This window comes from Prionailurus viverrinus, chromosome B4 (genome assembly GCF_022837055.1).
Source record: "Prionailurus viverrinus isolate Anna chromosome B4, UM_Priviv_1.0, whole genome shotgun sequence".
Taxonomy (NCBI): domain Eukaryota; kingdom Metazoa; phylum Chordata; class Mammalia; order Carnivora; family Felidae; genus Prionailurus; species Prionailurus viverrinus.
In genome coordinates, this window is record NC_062567.1 from 23,466,376 (window position 1) to 23,487,141 (window position 20,766).

The 20,766-nt window shown below is 42.4% G+C and overlaps 1 long non-coding RNA gene across 2 annotated transcripts; it reads right to left on the bottom strand.

Annotated features, from left to right (window-relative positions):
* Positions 1–516: 516 nt before the first annotated feature.
* Positions 517–19,145, bottom strand: LOC125170962 (uncharacterized). Of its 2 annotated transcripts, none has more exons than XR_007154143.1 (3): positions 18,338–19,145; positions 14,375–14,553; positions 517–668 (listed from the first exon to the last, which is right to left on the bottom strand). It is a non-coding gene; the product is annotated as an uncharacterized LOC125170962 (long non-coding RNA). The 2 variants fall into 2 exon arrangements; XR_007154144.1 differs by lacking the exon at positions 517–668 and having other exon boundaries at positions 14,321–14,553; positions 18,338–18,515; positions 18,598–19,145.
* Between the last annotated feature and the right edge of the window lie 1,621 nt (positions 19,146–20,766).

Here is a 20,766-nt window from a genome sequence, read left to right on the forward strand (position 1 = left end):
TTACACACTGAACTTTTGCAGTGGTTACCACGGGGGAGGTGTTGTGAGTGGGGATGGGGACGGCAAAGATGGCTCTTGTAGTACTCTGCATAGTTCTGTATTCTACGAACATTTAAAAGAATATATTCATTCTCAGTTAAGTAAGAAAAACGTTGACTTAAGAAGCAATATGTCAATAGCTGGGACATTTTTTATGAAGAAGACATTGTATCCAAACTTAAGCAATGTAAAAGGCCCCAGGAATTCTTAGTCATTAGGGCTTTTTATGCCTTCTTTTCTAGAAGAATTCATTTCCCTTGAATACCTCGACCTCTGGTCGGCCCCACCCCCCAGCCTGGGGCCCTTCTCCCATCCCAATAAAGCTCAGGAAGGCTCCCAGGAGATACAGTGATAATCTCGTAAATTGTGGAAGGATCAGGGCATTGAGGCCGGTATCAAACCTGCCCATATCTCTCATTTCGGCTGGTGGATTTCCTTCCTCACGACCCAAGCCGATGTTTTACAACTTTACCTCTTCCTCCCCTGCGCTGTCCTCGGGTGACATAATCCTGCGAAGCCGTCTTGGAGGGAACGGATTTGGGGAGCTCCCACCAAGGCAGCGAGTCCCTGCCTGGTGGAAGGCTGGCTAGTTGGATTTCATTCCCCTTCAAAGGTAACAACTGGATTTCCTAAACATACAAAACAAAACAAAAGTTACATTTGGCGGCCTGGTACATAAATCAATATCCGCCAAACCACCCTCTCCCCGAAATGGGTAACGCTCACGAAACGAGACACATTTGTAGCCCTCTCGGGTAGCTTTGTTTGAATGACCCTCCTTTTTTTCTTGTGACCTGTACTCTCCACGCTGTATTTCAAACCCAGAGGCCTTTCTTTTTCCCGCGTTAGGAAATTTATTTGTGTTTCATTCATTCCACGCAATCCTTGCTCTTTTGTTCTCAGCGGAAGAGTTTAGTGTCTTAAAAAATGGCCCTTAGGCAAGACAGTATGGAACCAATTCGCAGCCAGCCCAAAGAGTATTTCCCTTACAGTTTACGCACAGCCGTTAAAAAAAGGAAGAGCTAGCTGATCCTGACCCCCTTGATTTACATCCCTCTGAAACAACATCCTTTCTTTTAAAAGTTTTTTTATTTCTTTAAAAAATTTTTTTATTTTTGAAGTTTGCAATTTTTTCAATCTTTATTTATCTGTGTGGAGAAAGAGAGAAATAGAGAGTGAGCACAAGCAGGCAAAGGACAGAGAGAGAGAGAGAGAGGGAGAGAGAGAATCCCAAGCAGGCTCCACGCTCAGCATGGAGCCCAACTTGGGGCTTGATCTCACCCCCTGAGATCATGACCTGAGCCAAAATCAAGAGTCGGATCCTTAACAGGCTGAGCCACGCGGTCGCCCCACCTAACATCCTTTCAAATGAATTTCTAAGTTTACACGTGGGCTAGTGTCTGTGTATTTGTGTGTAATAGAGAAACTTCCTTTAAACATATGGCAATGCCTGTCATCATTTCGATGATTAGCATACAGGTACATTGTGATGCTAATTGCCTAGCACAGAGAAAACCATTTTCATGACCTTAGAAGCAAGATCTATATGCAGGAAGTATCTCTTTCTCCTTTGACTCAGATTATCCCTCCCTTCTAGAAGTTACCACTCTTGCATTCTGTATCATTCTGGTGGGTTAGTCAATGAAGCCCTTGGAATGCTAGTCTCACCACAAGGTGACAGGGGATCCAAGCAGCCCAGGCGAAACCCTTTTTCAGAGACGATAGGGATACTGAGATGAGATCGTCTCTCCAAGGCAGGTAAAAGCCCAGGGCTGCTGGGAATTGTCTTTCTTATGATGTGGGTAGTATCTGCCTGACAATGATGTCAGCACGGAGGAAAGCAAACCAAGGGCTAAGGAGACGGATGGATGGATGGATAAATAACAGATAAATGGATGGACAGATACCTGATGCTGTAATTTGAACTTGAAGGCAATCATACCTGAGGAATCAGCTCTCTGACTTCTCAACTGATAGGAGGTATACATTTCCCCTTTTGGGGTAAGCTGGTTTGAGTCAGATTTCTGTTGCTTTCAACTTTGACGGATGCAGGCTATTTTATATATTTACTGTTTGTTCTGTTGATTAGGGGATATTGCCTTTTATTTCAAAGCTGATCCACACACAGTCAATACGTGGTGTATATACAAAAAAGACAGCACCATGGAATAGAATGAATCTTCAGTTAAGGGGTCCCATCTTCTTTTCTTTTCTTTTTTTTCTTTTCTTTTCTTTTCTTTTCTTTTCTTTCTTTCTTTCTTTCTTTCTTTCTTTCTTTCTTTCTTTCCTTCTTTCTTTCTCTTTCACTCTATTTTAGCCAACAGTCTGATTCCAAGGAAGAGAAACCCATTCAAATAAGCCCAAGGAAAGCAAATTTATTGATTGGCTTTATTGATTTTCCAGAGCCCTATTGTGGGAAGAAGGGCTGGAGCTTGTGGGCTCTGAAAGTGAACATTGGACAGTCAGGAACTGAGACCCTTCTTCGGGGTCACATGAGCTTTTATTTTGATCAGAGGCAGCTCCCTCATCCAGTGGCTGTGGCCCAAAAACCTAGGTGTTTTTACCTCCTCCTTGGGGCTCTTACTGGTTCTTCTGAGCTGTCTCCCTTTACTTCCAATGCTGCAAATCTTGGAACTGTCAGTGTGACACTGTCACTTACAGCCTCACTTGGCTTTCAGAAAGCGGGACAATCTGTCCCTTTCCAGTGACAGCAATTCCATCCACCGGGAATCTCAGGACCTTGGGGTCATCCTGACTCTGGACTTTCTCTCACACTTTATACTCAATCCAGAAAATCTTGTCGTGTGTCCCTCCAAAATATGCCCAGAGTTCCACCACTCCCCGTGGCCACCAATGCAGCCACCTCCGTCCAAAGTGCTGACGTTATTACAACTATGTCCCAGCTGATCTTCAATAATATCAGATCTTGTCACGCCTCTGCTCAAAACCATCAGTGACATCCAAGGCCTTTGCAACCTCATCTCCTTTTACTCTCCTTCTTGTGTGTGTGTGTGTTGTTGATACTTTCTGTTATATTTTGTTATCATGATTCTTAGTTTTAATTCCAGTCTAGTTAACATACAGTGTTATATTATCTTCAGGTGTACAATACGGTGATTCAACATTTCTATACATTCCTCAGTGCTCGTCAAGTGTTGATTAAACCCCTTCACGTGGTTTACTCATGCCCCCACCCCTGTGCCCTCTGGTAACCACCAGTTTGTTCTCTATAGTTGAGTCTGTTTTTCGGTTTATCTCTTTATTTTTTCTTTGTTCATTTGTTTTGTTTCTTTTTTTTAAAATGCTTATTTATTTTTGAGAGAGAGAGAGAGAGAGACAGAGTGGGGTTGGGCAGAGACAGAGAGAGGGGGACACAGAATGTGAAGCAGGCTCCAGGCTCCGAGCTATCAGCACAGAGCCCAACACAGGGCTCAAACCCAGGAACTGTGGGACCATGGCCTGAGACGAAGTTGGACGCTCAACCGACTGGGCGTCCCCCCCATTTGTTTTGTTTCCTAAGTTCCACATATGAGTGAAGTCATATGGTATCTGTCTTTCTCTGATGGACTTAGTTTCACTTAGTGTTATATTCTCTAGATCCATCCATGTTGTTGCAAATGGCAAGATGTCATTCTCTTTTATGGCTGAGTCATAGTCCAGTGTATGCATACCACCTTTTCTTTATCCATTCATCTACCGATCTTGTTCCCTCCATCTCAGCTAGAGGCTACCCTGTTGTTTCTTTATTATGTCAGGTGTATCTGCACTCTGGGCTCTGCACCTGTGTTCCCTCTGCCTGGAATATTCTTCCCTCAGATTTCCCTGTGGCTAGCTCTTCCCTTTCTTTGGAACTTTAGTTAAGTCACCTTCTTGGGCCAGTTTTGAGTCTCCTCACTGTTCCTCTTTTCATGTTTCTCCAGGCGAAAGAGATGATGTGGCTTACATGGAGGTGGAGGGGAGTGGAAGGTTATTGGAGCTACTTTGTAGAACTCAAGATCAATAATGCAGCCTTTCACAGATTTGCTGTTGCACTGATGGCATGTCCCTGGGGATGCAGTCTGTGGGGCGAGCCTATGCGGTAGGCTTTTGGAGGAAGTGAAGGGGAGGAAGGCTGTTGGGTGAACACAACAGCTCTGAGAGGAGTGAATAAGTGATACCGAGGGTATAGCAGATACGTTTGCTTATCTAGAGTGATGAATATGTTCCCTATTAGTGAATAGGGGCATCAAAATGGAACATGGAGAAACTTCATTAGGAATTTCATCGTGCCAGAAGCCACCTGAAGATTTCTGAGAAGCTTCTGGCGAGATGGAAGTTGAATTGATGTAGTTCAAGGAAATACTGCAGACAGCAGGCCCTGGAGCTTCTGAGTGCTGCTGTGGATGGGATGGGAGGAAGGGCCTTCTAGAAATTGACTGGCAGAATGGAGACCGAGTGAAATGAGCAGTTGTGGTGAGGAGTAAAAGATCGAAGCGACGTGAAGCAAGAGGAGTTGAATGAAGATGTGAAGGGGAACTGAGAAGAACATAGATATTAATCCTCACTGGAAAGTTGAAAAAGAGTTTCTCTTTATTAGGGGAGATGTCCTGGAGAGGAGTCATAGGCTTCTTCAAGAGTCAAGACCTGCTTTCTAGGTATTGGGGTGTCAAGTCCGGATTCAGTGACTGAACCAAAGGATCTACACCAGGGAGATTCATTGGTAAGAAATTCTGCCCAACATGATGGCTCCCTACTGGATGGAGGCAAACTGACCCAACATATTTCTCTTGGGGGGGAATATCAGGCAAAATGGTACTAGAGCTCGGGGCACGTTCTGAGCAGCACCCAGCCAGCGCTGTTTCAGCTACCCTGAGGTCCACATGGAAACGCCACAGTTATCATGCCCTCGGGCTGCCTCAGTTCTCTGTGTGTTCTTAAAGCCAAGTTCCATCACTGGAGATGATTTATGTGTCTTGTCCTTCAACATCAAAGTGTCTAATTCAAGCGATAATTTTCTGGGTGTTTTAGAAGCTCAGTGATGGTTTGTAAATATTGCAGAGTATGAATTAGGAAGAAAGAGACCAGACCCATTTGAAGTATGGATAGTTATTGGGGAAACACCAGTGGATGTGTTTGCCATCTGAATGAAGGCATGTCATCTGAATTAGGGAATCTGAAAGAAGGAATGTTAGCTGAGTTTTTGAGTGAGAGGGGTGTAGTCAAGTTGAAAAAGCGCTGGAGTAGAATCCCAGAGGACCTAAGCTTTACCACAAAATGAACCATGAAACCTCTTGCTTGGCCCCAGTTTCCATTTCATTCTGAGTTTACGGAGTGCTTCTATGGAAATGACCCTGTTTTGTCAGGCTCTGGAGGATATGAAACGAGTCAGGCATTGTACCTTCTCTCATGAGCCGGCCGAGCAGAGAGGGCGGAGTTTCAAAGACAAGCATACAGCTCACCCTACTTCAAGTAGAGCAGGACTGGAATGCGTGCTCTTTTGGGTAGAAATTAAGGATGCCTATGGTGACTGGTGGATCTTGAAGGGTCTGTCCAGTTCCGTGAGAATTCGCAGATTTGCTTTCCTCTGCTAGAAGCAAGAGTTATCGTCACCTGCTTCCTCGTACTGTTGAGGTAGGACCAGCCAGCGGTTGCTGGATTTGGAATCTGGGAGATGGGCTGATTGTCTCCTTGCAGGCAGGCTAACAGAGCTAGGGAGGGATGTTCAGGGAGACGGAGCAGGGACAGAGGATGCGAAAACCCAAGTTATTTTCTCTGAAATTTGCAGGTAGCAAAGCAATCTGATGCAAGACAAAGGAAATGTTTTTAACGCCGTGTCCATTTCTATAGTCCTCTGTATCTCCTCAAATACACATTTTACAGAACAAGAAAATGTTTGATTCTAAGTTTGTTTTGATTTTCAATCATGGGCAGCAAGTATAACTTTTTTTTTTCCCTGAGGGGTCACTGACAGCTTCATCCAACTTTTAACCATCCAAATACTTCCCTTAAGCAGGGGCACTAAGGTTTCTCCTTAAAACCATCCCTTTTAAAGCAAAGGGGAGGATGCTCCTTTAATGGAATAGACTGATGGGGAGACTCTTGGTTTGGCTTTGATAGATGAAAACATCGTGGTTTTTGTTTGAGGATAAAACAACAACAAACAAATAAACAGCCACAACTACAACAACAAAACAGTGGGAATATAGTTCCTTCCTCAGCCAAAGGCTATTTTGACTGGGTATCTGTCTGTTCAGACAGTCAATTAGGTATAATTATCCATCCATTGACTCACTGTTTCAACAATAATTTATTCAGTGACTAGTAAGTGGGGGGCTCCGGGCTGTGGAGAGGTCGCCATTCACATGGAGCATCTCCTTGCTGGTGAGACAAATGATAAAAAAAATATAAGATGGATGATTTCAGATGTGCCATGAAGACAATAAAAAAAGCCAATGCAATCCAGACTTCTTTTAAGTAGTATCTCAGAGTGAAATTTGTAGCCTTAAACACTTACATTGGAAGAAAAGATAGGCTGACAAGAAATGACCTATGTATTGATCTTAGGAAGACAGAAAAAAAGAAATAACTGAATAAGCCCAAAAACATTAGAAAGAAAAAAAAGTAGAAGTCAATGAAATAGCAAACACAAAATTATCGAAGCCAAAGTTGCTTAAAATGACAAACTTCCAGCAAGACAGATCAAGGGAAAAAGAGAAGTCACAAACAATATCAGAACGAATAAAGGGCTTGAGTACGGATGCAGCAGAGGTTAAATTTTAAGGGAATATTATAATCAAGTTGATGTCAAACACTTTAAAACTTCGGTGAAATTGAAAAATTCCTAGAAAATTATAAATTATTAAAGCTGACTTAAGAAGTAATAAACACCTGAAGGGTCCTATAATTTTTTAAAGAATTTGAGTCAGTAGTTAAAGAATCTTTCCACAAAATAAATACCAGTACCCAATGTTTTTACAGGTAGTTTCTACTAGATATTTAAAGAAGAGATAGTTCCAAGCTCACACAAACTCTTTCAAAGAACAGGAAGAAAAAAAGAATCCTTCGTACTCATATTTATGAGACTAATGTAATCTTGATTCCCAAAGCAGATAAGAACATTTAGTAGAAAGGAAAATCACAGATCAATCTCATCCACAGATCTAGGGACAAGAATTCTAAATAAAGTATATGCAATCTAGAGCCAGCAAAGATCAAGCAGCATTTATTGTTGACATGAGTGATTTGACATTGTAAAATATATTTTGTAATTTGTCATATTTACACTTTAAAGGAGAAAAATCTTGCGATCACAGTAGATCAGGATAAGCATTTGACAAAATTCATCAACGATTCTAGATAAAAGCTTAGCAAGCTAGGTTTAGGATCGGGCTTCCTTTATCTACAGTGAACATCTTGTTAGTAGAGACTTATGAAGAGCAATCCCTTTAAAATTAAGGATAAGGGGCGCCTGGGTGGCGCAGTCGGTTAAGCGTCCGACTTCAGCCAGGTCACGATCTCGCGGTCCGGGAGTTCGAGCCCCGCGTCGGGCTCTGGGCTGATGGCTCAGAGCCTGGAGCCTGTTTTCGATTCTGTGTCTCCCTCTCTCTCTGCCCCTCCCCCGTTCATGCTCTGTCTCTCTCTGTCCCAAAAATAAATAAACGTTGAAAAAAAAATAAAATTAAGAATAAAACAAGGGTGGCTGTTCTTAGCACTGCTAATGAACATTGCTCTGGAATACAAGTCAAGGTAGTAAGACAATCAGAAAAAGTGTTAGGATCAGAAAGAAAAAAACCCAAAATATCACTATTTGCAGATGATGATCTTTCCTATAGAAAATGCAAAGTAATCTACAAATTATCAGAAATTACACACACACACATACACACACACACACACACATATACTGTTCTATTGGTTGGGATCTCTAGAAGAAACAGGTGGCATTCTCAATGCAGAGTTTAATGACTAGAAAGATATGTGCAGATACAGGGAAACCAACCAAGATGGTCAAACTCCAAGGGCAAGTAACACCAGAGGACTGAGTGGGTAAAGGTGAGCAGTTACCAGAACCTGGAGAGTTGCAGGTCTCAGCAAGAATCGCAGGTGGGAGGGCTGTGTTTATTTCAGCAGAAGCGCACAGCCCTGCTGACCAGCTGCCTGAAGGAGAAGGGGATAGGGAATGACACCCAGTCTCACTTTCCTCCTGTCCTCTGCTCTCCTGGCCATCGCTTCCCATTTCCAACCCTCCCGAGAATCAGGACATAGGGACATGTTGATGTGGTCTACAGAGTTCATCTCGTGGACACAGGGCGTGATGGGAAGGATGGAGGGCACACTTGAGGGCAATCGGTGAATCCCCAGCCTACATCTAACAAAGGCTGTGTAGGTCCTTTACGTAGAAAATGATATAATTATACTCAATCATAATAAAGAAAACTAAATAAATGGAGAGATGACCATGTTCATGGTAGAAAGACTTACAATAAAAAAATGTCAATTCCCCCCCAGAGATTTGGGATTTGATATAATTTTAGTTAAAATTCCAACAGAATATTTTTTGCAGAGCTTGATTAGCAGATTCTCAGATTTACATGGAAGATTAAATTGATAAGAATCACCAAGACATTCTTTTAAAAAAATTTTTTTTTAGTGTTTATTTTTGAGAGACAGAAAGTGTGAGTGGTGGAGGAGCTGAGAGAGAGAGAGGGAGAGAGAGGATGTGAAGTAGGCTCTGTGCTGACAGCAGCGATCCTGATGTGGGGCTAGAACTCACAAACCGTGAGGTCACGACCTGAGCCAAAGTCAGATGCTCAACCGACCGAGCCACCCAGGTGCCCCACCCAGACATTCTTAACAAGAACCAAGCAGATCATGTAGCTCTACAAGATGGCAAATCTTCTGATGTAGTTTCAGCAAGTTAAGATAGCGTCTGTTGGCAAGGGAGACCAAAGGCATAGAGAGCCTAGCAAGAGGCCCGTCAAACAGAAATCAGAGAGACGACAGAGCTGACAATTGCAGACCGGTGTGGAAATGATGGGTTACTCGACAAGTGGTGCTGGGATTGGTTACGCATATGGGAAAATCATAACAGGCTGTCTTTTGGCCCCTATTCAAATGATAATACTGAAGCCAGAGGGCCAGATGGATGAAAATAAAAAATGTAAAAAGTAAAACTTAAGATTACTTAGAAGAAAATGTAGAATATCTTTACTTATTTATTTATTATTTATACAATAAATAAATACTATACTTATTTATAAAATTGTTTATTTTGAGAGAGGGAGAGAGAGAGAGCTTGTGCACATACATGAGCAGGGGAGGGGAAAGCAAGTATCACCGGGAACCTTTCACCACCTAGCTGACAAAGGATTAGTATTCGGGAGATAGGCACAAACGTTTCCAAACGAATAAGGAAACAATAAATCCGCGATGAAAAAGAGATGAGTGATATGAGCGGGTAAGACCCAGAAGAGGGTGTGAGTGACCAGTAAACACACGAAAAATGCTCAACCTCGCCAGGTATCAGGATCATCCTCAGTGAGATATCATTCTACAGCCTCCATATTGGTTGAAGTTAAACCGTCTCACAATACTAAGTGTTGGCGGGAATATGGAACAAAGGGACTTTCAAACAATGCCACGTATGTTCCAGTCAGTGAAACCATGTCAGAAAATCTTACTAGGAAAGTATTTATTAGGAATTGGATTGAACAGACGCATACCTAGAAGCCAGTAATTCTACCACTTTCGACTTCAACCTGATTCACATCTTAAAGAAACGCCTGCGCTTTTTGATTGGGAGACATGTATGAGATTATTCATAGCAACCTTGCTGGTAACAGCTTTAAAAAGCAAACAATCTGACCCTAAATGTCCTATGACAACAGGGTGGATAAGTATACTGGGGTATGTTATGTAATGGAACACTTTACATCAGTGGAGATGAAAACCTACGCTCGACACACATCAAGTCAAAACTGTAGTGTGTGCAAAACCAAAATAGAACAAAACGAATAAACAGAAAACCAAATTGCGGAAGAACTTACATAGGATTCAAAACCAGGCAAAACTCAATAGTATGTTATAGAGTATCTTCACATATCATTTAGAAGGACAATCAAGGAGAGGTTTAAAAATGTAAAACTCAGTAGTAACTTCTTAGAAGGAAGGTAGAGAATGCATCCGGTGGGAGCATTCATAGGGCTTCAGGGTAATCATCAGTCATGTTTGTTTCTTAAGCTGAGTAATAGGCACATGGGCGTCTGTGTCATTTATTTTTACATCATAGTTCTTTAAAATGTACATATGCATTACATGTATTCCTTTGTATATAGTATATATACAAAACAAAAAGTTACAAAAATAAAGATTACAAGAAGAAGAAAACACATTTGGTTCTAACTTTTCCTTTTTATATTGTAGCTAGTGCAGCGACTGGCCCTTCTCAGTCTTATTTTCTCTTCGTTATACCTCTTGGCATTTTATTATTCTTTATTCTTTTATTATTCTTTACATGAATTGCAAACTACTTATCTTTCCCAGTAGATAAGATCTTTCCCAGTGCCTAGAATTGGTCTGTAACAAAGTAGGCACTCAATAACTTTCTTTCTTTTTCTTCCTTCCTTCCTTCCTTCCTTCCTTCCTTCCTTCCTTTCTTTCTCTTTATTTTCTTTTCTCTTTCTTTTCTTTCTTTCTTTCTTTCTTTCTTTCTTTCTTTCTTTCTTTCTTTCTCTTTCTTTCTGATATCTTTCTGTTTTAATTGAAACAACAAGCTACCGAGTGAGAAAAAGTACAATTTTCCTAATAATTGAAAGCATTGCAAATCAAAACAAAGCATCATTTTTACCTAGCAGATTGACAAAATTTTCAAAAAGGATCAGTCTTTGCAAGAGTACAAGAAATCACACATTGGTGTTAAAATATAAGTGGTGGCTACTGTGGCAAAAGTTTGGAAAGCCATAAAAAAATGTATTCTTTGACATAGAATAGGAGTTTACGATCATAAAACCATCATAGATGTGTGCAAAAATTTCCACTTAGCACGCTACTTTGTGTAATTGCATAAAAGGCATATACTTGAAAATGATGGTGTGTTGAAATAAGCTTACGTAGGGGCACCTGGCTGGCTCAGTCAGTAGAGCATGTGATTTTTTCTTTGGGCACGTGACTCTTGATCTCAGTGTCATGAGTTCAAGCCTCACCTTGGGTGTAGAATTTACTTAAAATCTTTAAAAAATAAATAAGAAAGCTATAGTAAACCTATACATTTAATAGAGTAGTATATAACAATAAAATGGTGTAAAATAATGAAATAAAACTTTCTTGACATATTAGTGCAAATCAGGTTAAAATCCTGTGTAGAAAATAATTCTATTTAAAAAGCATGCATATTTAGGGGGGCCTGGGTGGCTTCTTCGGTGAAGCATCTGACTTTACCTCAGGTCATGATCTCGCGGTTCATGAGTTCGAGCCCCACATCGGGCTCTGTGCAGACAGCTGGGAGCCTGGAACCTGCTTCCGATTCTGTGTCTCCCTCTCTCTCTCTGCCCCTCCTCCACTCATGCTCTGTCTCTCTCTCTCTCTCAAAAATAAATAAACACTACAAAAATTTTTTAAAGTATGCATATTTATGTGTAGATAAAGGATATACATAGTCCCTGGCCTATAATAAATGCTAAATAAATAAATGAGTAATAAAGGGATACAGGAATGAGAGACATACGCTAAAATCCTAACACTGGTTGCCTCTGTATGCTAAGATCGATAACTTTCTCCTTTTTGCATATAAGTATTTCCCCAAATTTTATGTTATGTTCATGTGTTCCTGTTGAAATAAGATCCAAATAATTAGAATCCCAAGTGGCGGCTACAATCTGTACCTGCCCATCTTGTTTTGCCTCATAGCTAGTATGACACTGTCACATATGAGCTTACAGAATGTCTTTGAAGCTAAGGCTGACATTAAGATCTGCTCGTCCCCACTCTTCGTAAATACCTGTTTATGCAATATCCTTCAGGTCTGAAACCTTGTAAAAGATATGATTATGTGTTCATCCCCAGATCCTGAAAGCGCCCACTTGAAGGTTACCATGTGGCTGAAATTTAACTAGCTGGCCCCATGTATGCTTGTTCTCATGGGCCTGGCAATCTGCATGAGCACGGGCCCAAAGATCCTGCTCTGGATTTCACCCAGAGGCTGAAAACGGCCTCTTGGACTGAGAATTCCCACTCAGGACCCCTGCAGTCTCATTTAGCAATTGGGTGCTGCCCAATACGGGTCAGAAAATTTTGTTTAAGGGTGTCCCTAATTTGAACGTCCTTGAAACGACTTTGGCTAGATCTTTCCAGGGCTGATTTCCGTTAATGTGTCTATCGCTGTTTTCAAACATACTCATGGCAAGACTTGAAGAGATGTTGCCTTCTTGTTGAGGATCACATTATTAGAAACATTACTGTGCTTTTGGATGCACAGATCCAGGAAATTAGGCAAATCATTCTGGATCTCAAGGTTGGTCCTTTGCCTACGATGTCCTTTGCACGCCCTTGGGTGCTGCCTTCCTTCTGGCATTTTTGTGGGTTTGAGGCGAGATCAAGTATTTCCACACCACCCACAGGTTTCACGCTTATTAGACCCATTATAATTCGAGTCTTCCAGCAATTTACTTAGGAAGAGAAGAAGGAAAAGACAAGGGCTCTGTGATACTCAAGATTATGGGTTGTCATGAGTGATAGGAATTTAAGAAACTGAAAGGGCATTATTGTCGCATGGTTTGCTAAATTATGCCAAAGGTTGGAGAACTATCAAAAGCTTCAATCTTGAAAGGGTTGCACTTATACTAAAAATATCTCAAAAAAAAAAAAAAACCAGAAAAAAAAAACTTTGACTTTCCTTTGATGCTTTTAGAATATCTTCCCTGGGTCCTGGAATGGAATCCCTGACCTGAAAGCCAAACTCAAGTAAACTCTTGGAGTCGAGTGATAATTTGAAATTAGTGCCTAACAACCTCCTTCTGGAAGAGCAATGAATTTTCTGTTATTTGCATAGGCATGAAATTATTTTGGGCTTTAAGGGAAGAGAACTGCCACAAGGCAGCCTGGGGTAAAACACAAGCTGAAAAACACACTTGTCTTACGGGAAACACTAATGACATTAGCTCCCATACAGCAGCACCAGCACTGGAGGCTGACTACGCAATAATCACTTCTTTTTGGGGAGCGTCAGGAAGATACACGGGGAGTCCCTCTCTCTCTCTCTCTCTCTCTCTCTCTCTCACACACACACACACACACACACACACACACACACACACACGATCCCGGTGATTCCGTGATACTGATTTGCAGGATGAAAACTGCATGGACGTGAAGAGAGGAGAACTTTCCAGTGTGTTCTGTGTAAAGAATCTAACATTTACCAGATTATCTGAACCTGGTAAAACATGTTGAAGCACAGTGGCTATGGCGTGGTCTCATCTCTCTGCAGCTCTACGGGGAGGGGGGAGTATAGTTACAGCCAGTTCATTATCACTATACAGGGCGTGCTAGGGAAGGTCGATAAGGAAGCAATGGATATGAGGAAGCCGGGAGTATGGAAATCCACAGGCAATTAACTTGACACACGAAAAGAAGCCCGCTCAGAAATTAACGAATAAGCTTATCTCCACTCACAGGGGTCCTCTACAGCAAGCAACCTTGAAATGAACAGCCTACTTTCCCTTTTAATCTGGGGCCATGTTTTGCTTCTAGTGGCTGTTGATGGCCCATCTGAAAGGTAGGCGTCCACGTTTCGCCTGTAGGCAGATATTTGCAGCCACATCTGGCTTTGCTTTTCCATATTGTTAACCCCCCTTTCCCCTGCTACCTTTGTTTTCTTTTTATTAAATTTCCCGTCTGGATCCCTGTGTCTGCATTTCTAATGTCAACAACTGCTTTTATCACAGATAATAACTTCCTTTTACAAAAAGGCTGTCTCATCCTACATGCATTTCAAATTACATTTTATGAACAAACACTGAAATAGGGTATTTGGCAGGATGCACGATTGGGTGTATTTACAGTAATCTACATTTAAGTTGCAGGAGCCAAGAACTAAGTTGGTTGCACTTTTCTTAATAATCTATTTCTTGAGAGTGTTGTTCCTTCTCACCAGAACTTAATTAAGTTCACATTGGGATGTTTGTGAAGTAAATCATGCGGTATGCCCAAACACGCTGTAAAAACAATTATCAAAACACCAGAAATTCTTTAACACTCTAAAGTTTTCACAAGCAAGATCTTTAAATGTTCCAAAATCGGTTGTTTGTTAATAGGCTGGAATAAGATTACAAATACATGGCTTAGGTATAAAAAGAAAAACCTGATCTTCGGAGTCTCCATGGTACAGGACTGAGTGCTGATGTAGTTGTTGTTTTGCTTGATTTATTGTTCCGTGCTGGTGCAGCGGCAGGGATACTGGGAAAGGCTCCACGTTCAGGTTCTAGGCTCTGCCCCTGACTTGCTATAGGTTATTCAAATCTGTCTGGTTCTCGTTGGCCCCTTTGGATAAACACAGAGGACAGTTAGGAAGCTACTGCTCAAGTGCTGTGGAAATGAATGTCACGTTCCTATTACTAAAGGTATTGAGTGTTCATTTACCCTGTATTCTATTCAATCTGGTGAAGAATCCTTCACAGTGTGCGATGCTGCCCGTATCCCACAATGAAAACTGATCAAATGATACTTACATTGAAAACTTAAGCCACGAGCATCCGATGTTTCTAGGTTTTAGATGTGGCCTGAAAAGATGATGATAATCATGCAGGGACAGGACACAAGCCATCACAGTGTAGAAACAGAGTTGGTAGGATGGATTACATATTTTATTTATATTTTTTTAAGATTTTATTTTTAAGCGATCTCCATATCCGATGTGCAGCTCCAACTCACAAGCCCGAGATCAAAAGTTGCATGCCTCCCCCACTGACTGAGCCAGCCAGGCGCCCCCAGTTACATTATTTTAATCTCAGATTTATGTCAAAATGTTTAAAGTGCAGATTTCTGTTTCCATTGCTTTCTTCATGGTGTGCAATTGACTGGGGAAAAAAAAAAAAGTCTAGCTATCTGATACTGGATTGATCCGGCCTCAAACATCAGTCCTATTTAGGAGGAAATGTAGCTTGGAAGGGTTGCCCCGAGGAAATAAGAACTTAAATTTCAACAGCGATCAGGTTAGTCCTTAAACCTGTTTGAGTGGGAATTAGTGTTTAATTTTAAAGCTTCAGAAATGAGAACTGGTTGTGTCATCCAAAGACACATTTTCACCTGCCCAGACTGCATCCTGGAGGTACTCAAAACAGAATGGCTGAGGTCTTAATCTCTTTTGTTGATTGTTTCTGGGTAAATCTTTACTGGTGCAGTCTGTTTTCTATTTACAAGAGAGTTGTTCTGTGTGTACGGTTGACCTCTGAACGACACAGAGGTTAGGGGAATGGACCCCTTGTGCAGTCGAAAATCCACATTGTTTGTTTGTTTGTTTGTTTAAAGCAAGCTTCCCACCCAGCATGGAGCCCAAGGTGGAGCTTGAACTTGTACCCCAAGATCAAGACCTGAGCTGAGATCAAGAGTGGGATGCTTAATCACTGCGCACCCCATTCACATGTAAGTTTTGACTTCCCCGAAACTTTACTGATAGCCCACTATTGGCCAGAAGCCTAACAAAAACAGCAGATTAACACATATTGTATATGTATTATATAATGTATTCTCACCATAAAGTAAGCTAGAGAAAAGAAAATGTTATTAAGAAAATCATACGGAAGAGAAAATCCATTCACAACACTGTACTGTATTTATACATACATACATATATATATATGTATATATATATATAAAAGAAACAACAGCCATGTATAAGTGGACCCACATACTTCAAACCCATGTCGTCCAATGCTCAACTGAACTTCATCTCTATTCTCTTGAAGACTTAGAACAGTGACAGAATTCGGATGGATGTTTGCTTACCCAGAGCTCAATCTTTACAGATTGTTCTTTTCTATGGCATATGACAGACAGGATCATTCTTTTTTTTTTTTTTTTTTTTTTTTTTTTAATTTTTTTTTTCAACGTTTATTCATTTCTGCGACAGAGAGAGACAGAGCATGAACGGGGGAGGGGCAGAGAGAGAGGGAGACACAGAATCAGAAACAGGCTCCAGGCTCTGAGCCATCAGCCCAGAGCCCGACGCGGGGCTCGAACTCGCGGACCGCGAGATCGTGACCTGGCTGAAGTCGGACGCCCAACCGACTGCACCACCCAGGCGTCCCCAGGATCATTCTTTAAAAAATTTTTTTAAGTGTTCATTTATTTATTTTGAGAGTGCGTGAGCCAGGAAGGGGCAGAGGGAAGGAGAGAGAATCCCAAGCAGGCTCCAAGCTGTCAGGGCAGAGCCCAGTGCAGAGCTCAATTCCACAAGCTGGAGATGATGACTTGAGCTGAAATCAAGAGTTGGATGCTTGGGGTGCCTGGGTGGCTCAGTCGGTTGGGCGTCCGACTTCGGCTCGGGTCATGATCTCACGGTTTGTGAGTTCGAGCCCCGCATCGAGCTCTGTGCTGACAGCTCAGAGCCTGGAGCCTGCTTCGGATTCTGTGTCTCCCTCTCTGTGTGCCCCTCCCCCACTCAAGCTCTGTCTCTGTCTCTCTCAAAAATAAATAAAACATAAAAAAAAAATTAAAAAAAAAAAAAGAGTTGGACGCTTAACTGAGCCACCCCGGACCCCTGACGGGCACATTCTTGCCTCTGTTTAGGTTCTATCAAATAACTTAAAGAGCCTTTCCTGAAAACTCACTCATTCCACACAGAGTTCTAAGTTGGATGTGATAAGGAGATACAGCCCTTGCCTTCCTATTACCCCCTTGTGGGAAAAGGCAGAATGAGCATATGTGAAATATATAAAAACACCATGGACCTACAAAACTATATATGTCAATGTTATGAGGTACTGGGTTGGAAAAATTAAGTCCATCGAGTGGATCATGATATGAATTTGGTAGAAAGAAAGCACTGAGCTTGTGGACATAGTGTTTAAGCAACAGTATTCAAAACAAAATACTACAAGGATGATATTGAACCGAAGCCTAGAGCTTTAAGTATTGACCCTGGACTAAATTAATCGTTTAACCGGAGTTTCATTCTGATGATTGGAATTACCGACTGAACTTTACTGAACGTCCCATTAGAAGCTTCAAGTTCAATAGTGAAAGTGACAGGTGTTAAAGCTTCCAGGAGCCTGATTGCTGCCGTGATGGTAAAAATCTCATGCTGGGCTGAATGCATCTGAGCCTGGAACTTCTTTTCCTAGTACTGGGGAATCATAGGGGGCACTGGATCTTGAGTCTTCGGGAAGTTTGGGGAGGACATAAAAATTTCCCAAAATCAAGCTGGAATATTGAACCACCAGCCTGCCTGAGACTAGTATGTCTCCAGGCTTGGAAACCAATAGTCCTAGAAAGATAAAGTGAGAGACAAAAGCCACTGGTGTTGGTGGCCAGAGGCCAGGAAGAGGAGGGTGCATGTCTCACTTTCATGATGGGTCCCAGTGGTCATTTCTCTTGGTGTCACGAGACAACTTCTGTAAGTTACAAGTTAGGGTTCACGTTAACATGATTAAACATGAGTTTTCATACTCCTTGAAATGAGCAAGGAATTCAGACTGTGTGGAGATCAGTGTAAATGTACGGTATGGATTTTATAAACCTTAAAATCTTGTGCCCTCGGAGGCACAAGGTCTTTGTGCAGACATAAAACATACCGATGTGAAAATGAATTCTGAGGTATCAGGATGTCTGAGTAGCTAAGTGTGGCATGAAGTCAGGCACCTGGCGGGGTGACATGGGATTTAGCCTCCCACCTGTCACTTACCACTGGCTGTGTGGCTCTCCCAGCATCCGCTTCTTTATCTGCCCTCCTCCCAGCCTTGTTGCAAAGATCAAAGGAAATGATTTATTTCATTTCCAGAAATAATTTTGTTGACACTCGGGTGCACCAGGGAGCATGCACGTTGCTGGCGTTGGAAAGATGAACAAAGCATGAAGCTCTCCTGAGCCCAAACCTCACGGGAGAGGCAGACACTTAAACAAACAATGACAGTCCCCGCTTAGGACCAAAGGAGGAAATGATAAACTCTGTCTGGGGGAGATAATGTGTATTAAGACGCTGTACACAACGGATATGAAATCCTATGAAAGTGGGGAGCTGCCAATGTGTGTTGATTCTATCAGATTCTCTTCTAATAATAATAGAAACAATTCTTAACATCTTTCCAGCGGAGATTATGTCTATTACCTGACTGATATTTATGAGGAATCCATAGAAACGTCAAGGAGAATCCCATTCTCTTCTATGTTAGATCAGAATCTGACCTTCTGAACCACCCTTACGAAAGTTGCGGGAAATCTACCTTTTTATAAACGAGGCACCGTACTTGAGCGTCTTGCCCTGTGCCCTTCAGTTGAGTCTAGTGCTGAAATTAAGAACATAAAGGTTGGTTCTCGAATTAGAAGATCTGAAGCAAGACCTGGGTGGTAGGAAGGAAACCCTTGTACTGTCATCCACATGCTTGCCCACACCCATGTACTCCTTGCCACTAACAGTGTCACATGATACCACATGGGTCCTTTGGTCAATCATCCCATAAGAAGATGTACTAATTTGGAAAATATGCGATCAGTTACGGGCTTGTTGCTTCACTTTGCTTTCTCAGTTCCATCAGGGACTTGCGGAGAGCATTTTCTAGGATGGATTCGAGGTTGACCATTAGCGACAGTTCGGCTGTCCACTCCAGAGGCCGTGTGAGGACACAGGGTTAAGACCGTTCTGGGGCCAGGACAGGTGACTCAACATCTCGTGTGGGATAACTGAGGAGCTGTCGCTATGTCTGCTGAGAAGCGAGGACGAAGACGCTCTTGCGGTCGGAAGGGCAATAATAATAATAATAATGATAAAAGCTGATTTGGAATTTGATGTTTCTGAGCTCCCCTGTGGGGCGGAGATGGGGGTTAAATTTACTCCCTGTATCCCTGAGAAAAATGCTCGGAGGGGCAGCGAAGCAGAGCAAAGAAGCGGCAGGGAGGTCAAGCCTTTCCTCTGATTATCTCACCAGCCTCGTTTGGCTACAGGGGCAGAAACGGAGCCTCTGCCAGAATCAGTGGTACCGGGCGCATGCGCGGCTTCCCGCGCTGAGCCCCGAGCAGAACGTCACCCAGAGAGACGTGGAAGGACAGACCGACTTACTGCCCGCACGTGGGGCCTTTGCAAACCACGCCCATCAAGCCTGGGGCCCGCCTGTCAGAGTCTGCAGGGCCTGTCCCCTGCACACATTTTTATTGGTGCACACGCCATTTCTCACACTCAGGGAGCTGGGCTCCTGCACCCTGGAATCAAGTTTCTCAACTATACCCGGGCTTGGATGCATTTGCACTCCCCTTCGTGTTTGTGGGCTGCTGTACAACCATGGCCTTCCTGCGTATAATTTCTTCTCCAATCCTCTCCGTGGGGAGTTTGGACTTGAAGTTAGGAGAAGCCAAGGGAAGAGAGCTCACGATTATTGTTGGTAACAGGATTTGGTGGTTACTTACTTGCCTGTTTAAGTGAAATTCACTGTAAGACTCTCTGAGCCCTTTCTCTGGCCTGTGCTCTCCGCCACTCTGGGGAGCCCCGTCTGGAGGTGGGGCGTGCAAGACAGACACATACATCCTGTCCACAGTTGACCTTTGGAAATGTGTTTCCTCCCTTCAGACGTCAACAAGAAAAAAATCCTCTGTATCATGCATGATGTGTGCCATGTGGGATTTATTCCTAATTGGTAATGGATTTGAAAAATATTATCTTCTGATACATTTAAACATTTTTAAAAAAATGTTTATTTACTTTTGAGAAAGAGAGAGAGGGAGAGAGAGCTCGATCCAGGAAGGGGCAGAGAGAGAGGGAGACACAGAACCCAAAGCAGTCTCCAGGATCTGAGCTGTCAGCACAGAGCCTGACACGGGGCTCGAACTCAGGAACCGGGAAGATCATGACCTGAGCTGAAGCCAGACGCTTAACCCGCGGAGCCACCCAGGTGCCCCCTGATAGATTTTGGATACCTTTTTTTTTTTTTTACAGATCCATTGAGAGATTATTTTAATTCCAAAAAGTGAGTTTTAAAGTGATGCACATTCATTCAAAAATTGGAAAGAATCAAGGCCTCTGGCATCGTCTGCTGGGCCCCCGGGGCAGAGTACATTGGGCTAAAACGGAGGTTCCTGCACAGCTTTACCTTCCGTGCGTTTTTTGCTTTAACGATGAAATAGCTTTTCATCACTCAGAAGCTCCAGGTTGGTTGACTTTGGATAGGTATCTTTTGCTGCCTCTGGTAATACAGCCTGCTGCGTTTGCGGGTAGGAGTATAATTAGTGTCAAACATTAACCCTGTGACCTGCTTGTTTATATATATACTGTAACTTTGTTTTGCTTGAATTTCAGAGGTTAGTCAAAGCAACAATAGGTACAATCTAAGCTGGCTGTACTAAAACAAGTTTTGTCAAAACTGCTGATAATATGTTCCTTCGGACAAAAAGCTTAAAAGAAAACTAGCTACCCATATTAATGGAGGGGATTTCTTGAAAGCTTAAGAGGAATGACAGGACCTTTGGGTTGTGTCCATATACCGCAGATTCTGTAACACGCAAGGTGGGGTCCTACCCCTGTCCCAACTTGAGTGCCTGGTGGGGTCG